This window comes from Thunnus albacares, chromosome 4 (genome assembly GCF_914725855.1).
Source record: "Thunnus albacares chromosome 4, fThuAlb1.1, whole genome shotgun sequence".
In the NCBI taxonomy this organism is placed as follows: Eukaryota; Metazoa; Chordata; class Actinopteri; order Scombriformes; family Scombridae; genus Thunnus; species Thunnus albacares.
The window spans coordinates 32,360,344-32,375,392 of record NC_058109.1 but is presented as its reverse complement, the minus strand read 5'-3'; the positions used below and the strand labels follow the sequence as shown (position 1 = coordinate 32,375,392).

General features: G+C 39.8%; 1 long non-coding RNA gene across 1 annotated transcript; it reads left to right on the top strand.

Annotated features, from left to right (window-relative positions):
- The first annotated feature begins 12,994 nt into the window (after positions 1 to 12,994).
- Positions 12,995 to 14,156, top strand: LOC122981559. The gene is made up of 3 exons (XR_006403272.1): positions 12,995 to 13,070; positions 13,149 to 13,183; positions 14,008 to 14,156. It is a non-coding gene; the product is annotated as an uncharacterized LOC122981559 (long non-coding RNA).
- The last annotated feature ends 893 nt before the right edge of the window (positions 14,157 to 15,049 follow it).

The window sequence follows — 15,049 nt, the reverse complement described above, 5'->3', positions numbered from 1 at the left end:
AGAGACATGGCAGGATACAAAATCAACTGCCCTTCTCCCACTGAATACGACTGCAAAAACCACCAATTTAATTGCTGACATCTCTATTTATACATCCTTTATGAATCTCTGCATAAGGATTTACCCCATTCTTAATATAATAGTTCAGGAATTTTTGGGGGGGCATGAAAAAGATTGTGGATGACCTGAAGAGACGAGGTTCTCTTTATGTTTCTTTACAAGGCAGAGTTACAACTGTCAAAATGAACATTTTGCTGCGGATTAATTTCTTGTTCTTTATGATCCCCCTATCACCGCCACCTAAATTTATCACAGAAATGCATTCCCTCATATCGCAGTTGATCTGCAGAGGAAAGAAACCTTACAAAGAAGCAAACTCACTGGAGGCTTAGCTGTCCCGAACCTTAATCTTCACTATTATGCTTCTCAGATTAGAGTATTGTATGTTTGGAGAAACCAAGAATCTGAGGTCCCTTGATGGTCTATAGAGGCAGCACATGTGAAGCCACACTGACTATAATTCTTACTATAAAAAGGCAGGGGGCGCAGAAACATTCATCTATGATACATGAGCATCGTAACCAATTCTATAGCTGTATGTAAAACAGTGGAAATGATGATGGGCAAAACAGGTTTATTTCATCAGTCGTCTCCGTTATGGAATAACTATCACCTTCAATCAGGTGGGCAGCCTTTAAAGATGTTTCCATTTTAGGGTTTTTTTTAACAATGCCAGACTCTGTTCATTACAAGATATTAGGGGGGAATATGATTTACCGGGCACCTCTTACTTTCTTTACTTGAGACTGAGATCTGCAATGATGCCCTGGAACAGGCTATTACCAGAGCACCCTGTGGAGGAGTGCATTGGGCCTGGCATATATATAACTGTGCTTGATTGTTCTGTTAAGACACTGGCAGTTGAGAGGGTATGGGACAGGGAACTCTACAGCGACAGTCTGGAACCAGATTAGGAAACAGTGTGGTCTAACTTTAGCAGTACCTCTAAAAACCCTGCACATCAACTCATACACTTCAAGATGATTCACAGAGCGTATGCTACACCTATCAAATGTTTTAAGATGAAACTAGTTGCTAGTCCTAACTGTACAATCAGATGCTGGGCACAACAACACATATGTTTTGGGAATGCTCACTAGTTAGAGATTTTTGGACTCACGTTCTGTTGACGACATCAGAGTTATTAGGATCTACAATAATACCTAATCCCTCCTTTGTGTGCTCAATGATGACTTGTCTTTGTCTCTCAATTTAAATCAGCGTAGGCTAATGCTGGCAGGCCTTACAGCAGTGAAAAAGACTGACACTGTGGTTTAATCCCAATCTCCCTTTGATTCAATGCTGGATGGCATCCTACCAGAGTCTAGCAACTCGAGTGTACAACAGCACGACTCAATAGAGTCAAGCCTGCCACTGTGTAGGCATGGTCAGACATAGCTGTATCCATGAGGGAATACCTCAAAAGAAGGTCTGTCCCCCCACTCCCACACTCACTCGTCCGTACCCAGTAATATCAGACGTGGAGCGGGCCAGTTTTAGAATGGATGCCTGTACACAATACATGGTTTTCTTTTACTGTTTGTTTTTCTTTTCTTTTCAGGCTACTGTTATTTGCTGTTATTCGAATGTTTGTTATTCTTATTTATTTCTTATTCTTCTATTTTATTCTGTAAAAAATTTTTTTTTTTTTATATATTATTCAAATTCAAATTATTGTTAGCGTGCCGGCCTGTTGTTGTTTGTGTGTTTGTTGTGTCCCGTACTTTTAAAAATAAAAATAAAAATGGTTGATCACAAAAAAAGCATGCATCCAATTACAAAATATTATAAAATGCTGCAGCATGTTCTATTGCATAACGTTCAGACACACACACTCACACTCATGCATTTTAAATTTTGCTTGTACATTCTACTAGTCTTTGGAAATCTGAACCCTTCAGAGCAACGTCAAAACACCTGCACCTATCGTTTTCTATGTAAACCCACAGTAAGCCCAGCAGTGACACGAGTCTACACGTCAGGATACGCAGGTCAGTGCTCCAGAAAAGCAACAATTTTATCACATTCACTCCAGATCAGCACTTCCAGATTACTGCACCGTGACTACTTCTTCGGTCTGTATGATGTGTATTAAGGGCATCAAATTACATAATGGTACACCAGCGGTTCCCAAAGTGGGTGCCACGGGGCCCTGGGGTGCTGTGAGGACCGGCCAAGGGTGCTGCAAGATTTATCATATCATTGCTCATCTACTGTTTGTTTTTAAAAACGTTTCACCGCATTTAAAAAAATCAGCAACATTTACATTAACTACACTAATGTTATGTTTTCAAGCACATCAAAACCGAATAACTAAGCAATAAATATCAAAATCACTGTATTAAAAACTCTGTTTAATATGCAAGTAGTCGCAGCTGATATGACAACTCACTGTTGCTGGTTGTCTTAGTATTTCCAGAGCAGCGATGGGAAGATTTGAGATGGTAAACAGCTCAAAGAAAAGCTGAAACATCACATTTCTCAACACAGAGACGACTGAATCTGAGCCGACTGACAAGACTGCTTGGCTAACGGCTTAACAGACGGATTTTGGCTGCTCATGGAAGACAAATATCCATCATACATTCAGTGTGGTTTTACACTTTCCCACAATTCATATTTGTGTGATGTGGCTCTCTGATTGCTGGTATACATGAAAACAAGACAAGAGATGTCAGAGGAGTCAGTCCGCAGGTTGTTTTCCCTCCACCAACACTCTCACATTTCCCATTAAAATGCCCGCAGCCTTTTTGGGGTTTGTTTGTTTGTTTTCCCTTGTACATCTTAAATACAATCTCATTTTAACTGAAGAAAATGAAAGAAGTACATTTAATATATTGACGTAATTACTTGTATTAATTGTTTATTTTAAGTCAAATTATTTATCTGTTAATCTGCACAGCACCTGTTGACTTTTATTCTGAGTGATTTAGAACAAGCTTATATCATTAAACTTAATATTGATATAATACAGACTATTGTAATATAATATTGTTAAAACTGATAAGCTTCTGTGTACATATAGGCTATGAAAGTTATATTGGGGGTTGGCTGTCTTGGGTTGCCATGACAAAAAATGTCCTTTGAAGGGGTCTAAAGAAGTCAAAAAAGTTTGGGAACACACAACTTTTAGCATTAGACATGATATTATTGCACTGGTCTACATCTATGCTAATACAGATTATTGCTACTCTCCATTCAAGTCTGAACTTCAGATCCTTGTACTGCACGTTCTGCTTTGTTTCATACAGGATTGTTGGGGGGAGTGGTGGAGTCTGTGCAGCTAACTTAATGTAAAATAACTATTTGCTATTCAATCTGTTTGATTATCAGGTGAAATTTGTTGTATTGTAGCCCAGCAGGCTACAATGTGAATGTTGTTCACAGTAGCTTGATCCAACAGCAATTCTATTACAACCCTGACGGCTGAAATGTACGTTTTTAGTGTGCTCTATAAGAGGATGATGTTTCTGTACAGTTTTATTCAGAAACACTTTTTCATCTTTTATCTCCAGCACTCAGAAACATCTGCACATCCCGGGGTCAAAGTTCAACAAGTTGAACTTTTTCTCCCTGCGCTGCGCACCGCATAAATCATCACATGACCCTCACAAAACTGCAATTGTTCACCGTTCAGACTATTGTGTGATATCACGTAGAAGTCAGGGAGGGCAATCTTTGTTTTCATTTGGCTAATGAATATGTGATTACTGAAAACTCAATATTTATACTTATTATATGACAAAACACATGGAATATGACCATATGGTTTGTTTTATTCTCCATGTTTCCACCACATAAATGGAAATTGAACAGTCCAGATGTTGTTTTAATAGTCGTAGTTTGTGTCCATTTTGCTCAGAGAGAAGAGCCTGAATAAGTAAGACGAAATAATATTTTCATTTTAAGAAAAAAGAGGGAAATAACAAGAATGCAACAGTGGAAAAGAAGAGTGGAAGAGGGTGAAGAAAAGGTGAGGACGAAGGTGGGAGGGAGATGAAACAGAGATGAGACAGAAAGAGAGAGAAGCGTGTATGTCACTGTGATTGCTCTGTCAGGTTCCGTTAGCTTGACTGAACCTTCAATGTAGCTTCAGTGTTTATGTTTGTGTATTCATGTGTGTGTGTATGAGTCCATATATCTGTGTGTGTGTGTGTGTGTGTGTTTGTGTGCACCTGACAGACTCTGCTCTTCTGACAGGGTTTTTAATGAGGAGGAAAATTCTCTCCTTGGCATCCCGAAGTCTCTGCTAACTCAGATATGAAAAGAGAGAGAGAGAAGAAATAGTAGTCTTCATACTACAATTACAGTGACACTCCTGCTATTTCTCTGGTTTGTAAAGACACGGTGCAGCTATGCAGCAGCCACAGCAACTTCTTTGACGTTTCAGAGGCAGAAAAACGGAGAGAGAAAGTGGCTCACTCACGTCGACAGAGCAAACGTCAAGGTTGAAAGGGAGTTACAAGAGTAGTGGAGAATGTATTCCCTCCGTCTCTGTCAGTCTCCGTCTCTCTGTGGGTCTAGCTGTCTGTCTTTTCCCACACATTGTCTCTACATGTTTGTTGCTACAGTACCTGCAGTGACTGCCCATATACCATTCATGTCAACAATCCTTTAACCTAATAAAAGACAATGAATAAAATACATTGGGATATTTACCATAAAAAAACAACACCATCACTAAGGAAACAAAGGAAGCCAAGACAAAAGAGGCCAGTTGAGTAGCTGCAGCCAGTCCAGACATGGCTAACACTGATAATAGCAGGACAGGACTGTGAAACGGCAAAGATGTTTTTTTTTGGACAGTATAGATAACAGCTGAGAAAAAGGGAGGAAAGGGAGCAAAGCTTATTTCACGCACTGCTAAGCTGGGAAAACTTCATGGGAGCATTTTTTTATTTAGTATGCTAACAAATGAGTTGTTGTTTAACTTTAAATCACAAAGGGTTGGAATTTTGATAGCGTTGTAGTCTGATATATCCTGGAATATGAAGAGTAAACACAGGAACACATTTCATTTCTTCACGGGAGATTGCAATGAGTTACACAAGGAACAGTGGGTGTCTTGATGTCAGGACTTCAGCTATATTTCACAGCCGCAAAATGCTGCACATGTTGCACCTTAAACCTGCAATAACCACTGCCGCTTCATGGCAAAAACTGTTGTGCACACAGCATTGACATATCACTGTTTGAGGTGATAGAGCAACTTGTCAGCAAACTGTTGCCTGTTCTGCAGTTATAGACCAACATTATCATTCATTTGGAGTCATGTGTCCTGCCACCAAGTGAATGTAAGTCCAATATTCACTGTCTTACGCTCTGCTTTTGCTCTCTGGTCTTTGGTCTCCATAAAAAAAGAATGAAATATCTGTCCCTTTAGCTGATAAATGCTACACTATATTCACCAGCTTGTCTCTAACTGTGTCTGCAGTTTGGTGCTGAGGTGAAAGCAGGTGCCTGCTGCAGCTGAAAATAATACTGTGAGAGCGGCGAACCATAACTGTAAAGTAGCAGCGGGACAGCTAAAGAATGAGCTGAAACTCACTATAAAGCTGCGTAAAGCCGATAGGAGCTGCAGAATTGTGTGGCGGTTCTCTTTAGGTTCATCAATACATCACTACGGGAAACGCCACTCACATTACACGATGTCATTTCACATATTTATAATAAAATATCAATTATGGTCTCATACCTTAGCAACAACATAGGTTTTCAGCGCCCTACATAATGATCCATATCACTGCTTTCTTTCACTTCTATAGTTTGGAGTTGTTTTAAGTTTTGGCAACTAAAAATACTTGGTTAAGTTTTAGGTGAAATCTTTATCTACCAATAAATCAAATTTCAAAATACAAAGTAAAAAAATATATTGTTGTATTCATTTAACCACCATTGTGTTTCTCCAATTTTCCCAGAAACAGCTGTAGGTATTTCTGACTGGAATGTGCACGAATAAGCCACAAGAAACCAGGTGTTTGAGAATGCAAGGGGCACATTATGGCTGCAAGCTTCTTTCAGCAAATCACTCTAAGGCAACCTGAGGTTTGTAAATGAGCTACACCTAGAGGATAATGAAGTAAATATTGGAATGATGGACCCACATTGCAATCATTTAACTTCAATGTGTTTGGAGTATTTTTAATTCACTCTTTGCCTTGAATGGAAATCCAAAAGGATTCGACCACTTCTGCTGTTTTGGGAGAGACCAGACTGATGCTGAACCACATAACTCGTTTGACTCACTGTTATTTTGACATGAGATAAATATATTTACATTCTTTTTGTTTGGAGTCTTCATCAGACCACATTCCTAACAAGCAACCTCTTGCAATCTTGCAAATACTTACTGTCCTCTGACAGTAGCAAAGGCAAAGGTCGTGCAAAGGAGGATGGTTGGACACGTAAAGATTGTAACTTCAACATTGGAGGCTCTGGTCTGTCCACATGCTGTATGTAAGTCTGATATTCACTCCTCTTTTAGCTTTGTTTCAGGTTTCACAACATCCTGAGGACAACTGTTACGTGATAATTCTAAGTGGGTTCATCACTAAGAGTGACCTTGTTCACATTAAACATAGTCATTTCATCCATTGTGAATATAAAAATATAGATTGAGCCAGCTTTAACAAAGTAGTTTCATATGTCTTTGTCCTGCTGTCTGGGGTGCCACAGAGCAAAACACTCAGGGTTGTTTTGTACAACAACAACCTCTGTTGTTGTTTAGTTATGACAGCTTGTTGCCCTACTGGAATATATGGTCCTCCTGATGATAGAGCTACAAAAACACACTCACATACACACACAGACGATAGGAAAATAAATCGAAAAGAAAGCTGCTGGAATTCATTTAGACTTCCAGTCCATTCACCTGTTCCCCAGGCATACTGGGAGCAGAAAGGAGAAAAACCTCATCAACAGAGTCCACAGACATCCTGTTAATGTTACTGGTGGAGCAGGGACACCAAATGGAAACTTGCAGTACTGCAACTGCCACAATATCCTCACTTTGACACTGATGCAGATGGGCTGTGACTCAGGTTGGATAAACAGATCCGAAAAGTAAACCTATCTTCTGTCTTGACGTAATCAACCTGATTTTATCAGACTTTTGACCAGCCGTGTGTGTGTGTGTGTATGTGTGTGTGTGTGTTTGAAAGGCTGCTATGAAAGCCCAAGCTTCTTTGACTGTTATCAGAAGTCTGATTTCAGCCCAAGCTGTCTGTTCTCTACAGGCTATGTCAGCCGCTTGGGATTTTGGGCAGCCAGTGTTGTTACAAAGATATCCAGACATCAGGACTGAGGGTGCTTCCCTCGGGAGATAAGGGAGCTCGATGGGTGACTGCCTCGCGGCATGATGGGGAACAGTTTACAGCCAAGGATGAGGCATCGGGCTGCAAATCGTTCTTCATCTGTAGAGTTGAAGGTCAAAAACTAAAGTAGTCTAGACTCACAGAGGGAGATTTCATCAAAACGTGACTGACATGCACACATTTTAAGCTCTTAGTGCTCACTTATTTTTGCCCTCTTATTTCCAAGACATAGACTAAGCATATCATATTTAAATGCTCATTATATCTTATATCTTATATAATACATACAGTATACTGTATATTTATTAGAATCACCAACAACAACCAAACATCAACAACCAAAAACATCGGTGTGGTTGACAAAAGCATAGATGTTTTTTTTGTGATCAATTTTTTATTGGCATTGAAGCATAATTGTACAGGGCTGGGGTTACCAGTTTGATAGACCACAAAGAAAGTCCATGCATTAACCAAAATAAGATTGACAAACATCTGCTCTGCAACTGCATCTGTTTTGCAGCTCCATAAACCCCCCTCATCCCCAACAAAAGCCTAAATGTTGAATGTGAAATGGAATATGAGGAATATGTGGTAGAAATTTATAAATATTGGAATATTAACCACATGTATTTTTAGCCATGCCAGCCATGTGGCTTTAGGATTAGAAATGGGTCGGTCAGTCAGTCTAGCACTTTGGTCCAAACTGAAATATTATTGGATACTACTGGATAGATTGCCATCACAGTTGGTACAGGCATTCATGGTCCCCAGATGATAAATCCTACTGACTTTGGTGATCCCCTGGTTTTTCCTTTAGCGCCACCAACAGGTTGACATATGTATTTTAAGTGAAATGTCTTGACTAATCTTGGATGGATTGCCATGAAATTTGGTTCACTCATTCATCTTTACCTTAGAATATATTGTAATAACTTTGGTGGTCTTCTGACTCTTCATCTAGTGCCACCATCAGGTAAACATTTCACTTTGTCCAAAACTTTACCATAAAACCAAATTTTATATATATATATATAAATTTACATTCCAAATGTTGAATATGAGGTGGACATTATACGCATTTTAATTATAAACATTTTGGTAGATAGACACTATGCATTGTTTACTGGTCTGCTTTGTAACTATTGCCAGCACTGTTTTCATGGAGTCTCATGAATCTTGATAGTCATACTCATCAGACTATCTCGATGTATACATGTACATGTGTGCAGGAATATGTACCTGATCACTTCATCTAAACACCAAATCCTCAGTAAGTCCTCCGCCTCAGGACCAGACTGGTATTTGGATTTTATAGTGCTACTTCTGTCAGCACTGTGTCCGGTAGATTTATTGGAATGTTTCACCACTCGTTACACTGTGGACTCACACTTCCAAGGACATGAAAAGACAGAGTCGGTAATGATACATCTCTCGTCTCTCAGCAAGCAGACAGGAAGGAGATTTCACTGTCTTTCCAATTCTGATGCAATGTCTTATTCATTACAAGCCTATTGCAGTCTCTCTCGTTTCTTTTTTTAGAGCCTACAGGGAAATGTACATCTGATATGGACTGGAATTGGAATTAATTTTTTTGCAGAAGCCGACTATCCCGCATATTTGTGTGTTTTGGCGTGGCACGCCTTTAATGCGTTAAAATGGTAAAGCTCCCTATGGAAGTAGGTGAGTGCCGATAGAAGCCATTCCCTGGTGTTTCCCTCATGCCGGATGTTTGATTTTCTCTTGTTTTTTACTCTTTCATCCTCCCCTCTCTGGTACATGGTGTGTACCCCATTCTTCCACCCTCATCTCTGTTTGTTCTGATAACGAGCATAGAGGCGCACTCAGCCTGCCCACAGAGAGAGCGACAGAGAGACACAGAGGCAGAGAGCAGAAGAGAGAGTCGGGGAGTAGAGAGAGAACACTCTGTTTTCATAGGAGACTCCTTGTGTTCCACTTTTGCCATAATGGCCTATTTGTGTACGACAATCTCACTCCAACACCTCGCCTCTGATGCCTGGTTTATTTTAAACAATGCAGCGTATGCTTCCCCTGACATAATTATGTACGTGTGTGTGTGTGCGCGCGCTTGTGTACGTGCATTTGTTTTAATGTGTGAACACGTGTCTGTGTGCATGTGTTTTTCCAACTACGTGGGAGGCCAACACCCGCGCCTCTCATCTGTCAGCTCAGTAGGGTTGCTATGGGAACGACAGAGGGCTGACAGAAGTAATGAAGATGCTCTGAATTGTTGCTAGATGACCTTGAAAAAGCCAGAGCAGCCTCATCTGCAGATAAGAAGCATGAGATACAACGTTGTTGATCGTGCAAACGGTCAAATAGTTATTTGGAAAGGGGGAGGATGCTCCCACAATGCACTGCGACATGTGTCTCTCCTGCTTGTCTCTCAGCAATTTCAAGTCACCCACTTTATAAACTTCTTTAAGAAGCTTCTGAAAGGACTCCCTGCACTGCAGTGGTGGAAAGTAACTAAGTACATTTACTCAAGTACTGTACTTAGTACAGTTACTTGTATTGTATTTCCATTTGATGCTACTTTATACTTCCATTCCACTACATTTCAGAGGGAAATATTGTACTTTCTACTCCACTACATTTATTTGACAGCTTTAGTTACTTTTGAGATGAAGATTTGACACAATGGATACTATAACAAGCTTTTAAAATACAACACATTGTTAAAGATGAAACCAGTGGTTTCCAACCTTTTTCAACCTTCTTTCCTCTCCCATTAATCATCTCACGACCCCTCAGATTTATATGGTGACCCTTTGGAGGGGCCCGACCCCTAGGTTGCGAACCACTGGACTAAACTAACTAACTGTGTATAAAGTAGTTGAAACTAGCTCCACCTCCAGCAGCTACAACAGTAACATGCTGCTCTAACACTGATGCTCCAGTATTAATAATCTAATGATGTCATATATAATAATATATCAGTCAGAGGGGCAAAACCACTACTTTTACTGCAATACTTAAACTACATTAAACTACATCATAATATGTATGTACTTTTACTTTAGTAGGATTTTTCATGCAGGACTTTTACTTGTAATGGAGTATTTTTATTTTGCTCTATTGGTACTTTTAAGTTAAGTAAAAGATCTGAGTACTTCTCCCACCACTGTTTTATTGGTAGCTATTTAATCGCTGCCTGCAGATGCTTCCTTCAAATATTCAAACTACTCCTTCCAAACCGAGCTGAGGCCCCGTTTTACACACAGGAGTACTGCAGATCACCAGAGTGCTGGTATTAACACTCAGCTTTTAATCAGAGGCTGATGGAGTGGCATGGAAGCCAGGTGGAGGCTCTTTCTGGGAAATTAGTGCCATTAACTGATCAAGTAAAGCAGCCGAAATGCACGACAACAGCAGCTGTACTCCCTAATGGAGTGGAACTGCTAATAACTCCATGTGTGTGCATGTCGGTGTGTGTGCATGAGTGTGAATGTGTGAAAAAGAGGTACAGTAACAAATGAACAAATGTGCTTGTGTCTATGTGTGTGCGCATTCAGGTCCGTGTGTGTATTGGCAGAGGAAATGAGGAATTGAGGTCAGAGGAGGTGCAGACCTACTTTGAGAGATTCCTGTTCGTTTGTTAATGTCAAGCAACCGCCATTTAACACTGATCCCACCTCCTCATTGTCTTGTTCAGATTGACCTCTTTGACCCTGTGTGTGTGTGTGCGCGTGTGTGTGTTTGTGTGTGTGTGTGTGTTTCTACCTCCACACCAATCAACGCTGGCACCTTTATTGATTGCACTGCACTCTGCTCACCTTTCCACTTGTTTACTTGTTTTAGTGATTAGCCTGGCCCCCGGCAAGCTGAAGCTCATCACAACAGCTTGCAAATGGAAATGGGGGAAGTGCTCCGGGTAGGAAGGTCAGCAGAGGTGTGACGAAAAGAGAGGAGGCGAGAAGATGAGGGAACGAGGAGGCGAGGGAATGAGGAGATGAGGGAAGAAGGCGTGAAATCCCATGATGGGTTCTGCTCAGCATCCTGAGGATTACAGCAACATCCACATCCACCATTGAAGTGGAAGGGAGTGTTCCTGATGTACACACCAGCGCTTTTCAAATGAAAGATCCTGCACTGGAAAGAAAACAAATGTATACTTTCATAAGATGAGTGCGGTATGCTCATAAACAAAAGTTTTATTTGGTGGGTTTTATTTCTTTGCACAAAGGATAAAAGGCAGAAACCTGAGGAGGGGATGGCAAAGGTAAAGGCAGAGTATTGTCAAGGCATGGCAAGCTATGGATTTTTTCACATGTCAAAGCAGCGTGTATGGGGCTTTATAGTGATATTCAGTATTTAAAGTGTTTGGAGCGTGGTGTTTTATTTTAGTTTATTCAAAACCAAAAACACAATAGCAAAAGTGTATTTATCTGGTCTAACGTAAGCTTCAAACAATAGCATGTCTGGCTAACTAGCTTACCACACAAAGTAGTAACACATATTAAGGCATTAAATATCTTCTGAAGACTTTTTTATCTTTAAATTATTTAAATTGAATTATTTATAGGGAATCGTCTGAAGTAGCTCATAATAAAAGAAAAAGTTGTTTTTACAGTGATTATTACGATTATAATGGCATGCATTATTACATTAATCCTTACATAATATCAATGTTAGCTGTATAATTTGTTTAGTTATCACTTACAAATAACTAGTTTTCATCAAGATATCATAATCATAATTTTATGATGCAATTTATACAGTGGGCTATATTTGGGCTAAATGAAGACCAAAGCACATGTCCATCTTGGACTAAATTAAGACCAAACTAAACTGCCCAAACATAGGTAACCTTTATTTTTGGGATAAATAATGGCCACAACTGGCTGACCTGATTTAGCCCAAAAAAAAGTCTGTGGACATTGGGTGTTTGGTGGGTTACTTCCAAGGCCAAGCAGCATTTCATACTACAGTAAATTATTTTGTGTGTTTACAGGCTATGTTAAAGGGCTGGTATTGGACACAAGTAAAGTGAGTTTTGGAATTGTAACCCACATGGATTATAGGGCTACAAAACCCATATGTGATTTAGAGATGTAGTTACATGTTGTTCCCACAAGGGGGCGCATATTGTGCGCCTGTTATGTTGAGGGAGCTACGTGCCCTCTTCGTTTTACCGCAGCAGCACTCCCAAATACAGCAGACCTGTGTGAGCATCATGAATGTATAATAAAAGCTGTATAGGGCGTCGCCGCTCAGCCTTGCAGCCAATTTTTCCCAGTGGTCACTCGCGGTATTGAAGCGAAAAATCCCCCTGCGGCCTAAAAAGGATTTTCCCCATAGACAACCATTGTAAAAGAGATGCCAGTAAAGCTGTTGACAGGACCCCTCGAACTGCAAACAACTTCAATTATGAACTTTTGATCCCTGGAGGTTTTATGTTTGTAAAACTTTCCTTGAGCCAAGAAAAGCGATTTAAAAACCCGTGACGTCATCATAATGTAAAGTCTATGGGCCGAGCGGCAGCTCGCGGCCGGGGCCAGCGGGGGAAACACTACTGCGCATATTCAGTGGGCCGCACAACGCTGAAGCAAACCCGGAAGCTAGTAACTTTTTTTGGCATATGCGCCAGGCGAACAATTCCTATAGGACTGAATGGGCGGCATTTTTAGTCCGGTATCCAGCTCTCATGTAAACAACAGAAAAAGCGAGCATTTCCTGGTATGAAACACCGCAAAATAGTCATAAAAGTCAAATTAATGTTCATATAACAATGCTAATAAGTTGCTCTTTTAATAGAGGTCCATCTGTGAGCGAGAGGGAAACAACTTCCGGTGAGTTGCCATGTTGTCTGCTCGTCTGTTGTTGTTAACCACTGTTAAGGGAAGCTGCATTAAACTTACTGTTGAGTCAAGATACTTTTCATAAAAACGAACCGGTGATTGTGGAAATGTGGTGTAATGTTTATTACATGCTTTGGTGCAACTGTATCGTTGTATTTACAGTCTGAAAAGATCGCTAGCTGCTAACGGCTAAGCTAATCGCTAACTGCTAACGGCAAAGCTAATCGCTAGCTCTGGCTAATGGAGCCACCGTCACTGTCAAAACTTTAAAGCACCATTGCACTGTTTTCTAATATTGAAATTGTTGTGTTTTAATGGGAGTTGTGCACTTTAATGTTTTAAAATGCCATTAAATGGTAATTTAACAGATTTTGGTTGCTAGATATACATGTTAAGTGAATCATGGATTATTCAGTTCATTTTCATGATTAAGTTATTAAATTAGTACATTAAAATGGTGCATAAAAATGTAACAATACAGCAAATAATTTAGGTAAATGTTAAAATATTAATTGTTTCGAAATTCATAATAAGCCGGCTGTTACTTTAAGAATACAAATGTTGATGTGACAGAGGGAAAATTCATTGTAAATAATTTATTGTTAAAGTTAAAAAGACATCTGTTTTAAAGAAATTCATGGTGAATTGTTCATGTTAAAATTACCAGTTGTTAAAATATGGTCATTGTAGTACAAGTATATCCTTAATTGTTGGTTATATGATGTATGATATTCTGAGGGAGAAAAGAACTTGAGATCTCATCTTAGATACATAAAGAGACCTGAATAACTTATTATCCTTCACTATCTGTGTAGGTTGGTTTTTTTGTGACCAGACAGAATCAGAGATGGTGAGCCCAGCCTGTGACCCTGTGACCAGTTGGAGAAACGGTGTTGGCCAGACTGTAGGAACTGCCCACAGAGGACATCTGATTTAAAGTAATACCCATTTTCATTGGGTTACAGATAAGACACACTAATTATCCTACCCGGGTAGTAGTGATAGTAGTGATATTAGATATTTGGAACAGATACAACACAAAACAACTTTGAACTGAAGTCTTGAGCTCTTTAATCATAAGGAGTCCCTACGGATTAAAGGGACATTCAGTGAACTAAAGAACATTTCATTCGAGGTTTTCCACCTCCATAACAGACTATTTCTGTTTATTTTCTTATTTGATTTATTTATTTTATTTTTTATTTTCCTTTAAAACTGAAAGTCTTGTGTATTATTGTTTATGAGTTGAGGCAATAAATTGTCACTGTTCAACCGTACATTAATTCATTCCCTGAATTATTAAAGACAATTGCTCATTGGACCTAGTTAGATGTTAGTGTCTGACTACTACTATTGGTTAGCACTGAGGACGCTACAGGATGGATTAGGATGATGATGGTGGCCCTCCTGTGCTGTAAAATTACTCATTTATATCCCCGCTGTCTTTTTAACTTAGTTGAAATTTTAAAATTCACGGCTCAAGAGCAAGCGGTGTTGAGGCTGAACTTGTTATACTATGTCACACCAAGCAGAGCAAATCAAATATGCAGGAAGCTTTAGCATGAGGCACCGCCGCACAGCACTATGCTGAGTGCGTACGTAACTTCTGTCGGAGTTTGCATTTCAGCTAGATGACAGCAAAGCAAGACACTGGAAGTGTGCTAAAGCTAAGCTAGCAACCTCCAGCTCCAGTTAGGAAACGATTTTACAGTTCTGAAACATCCTGTTCAATTCTCACCTGTGCAACAGCAAGTTCTTCACTTTCATTCATAATCAGACTCCAGATCATAGGCCGCTATACATCAGACCGGCAATACATCATCCAGAGTAGGCTCTCATCACCACGTCCCTTTTTCA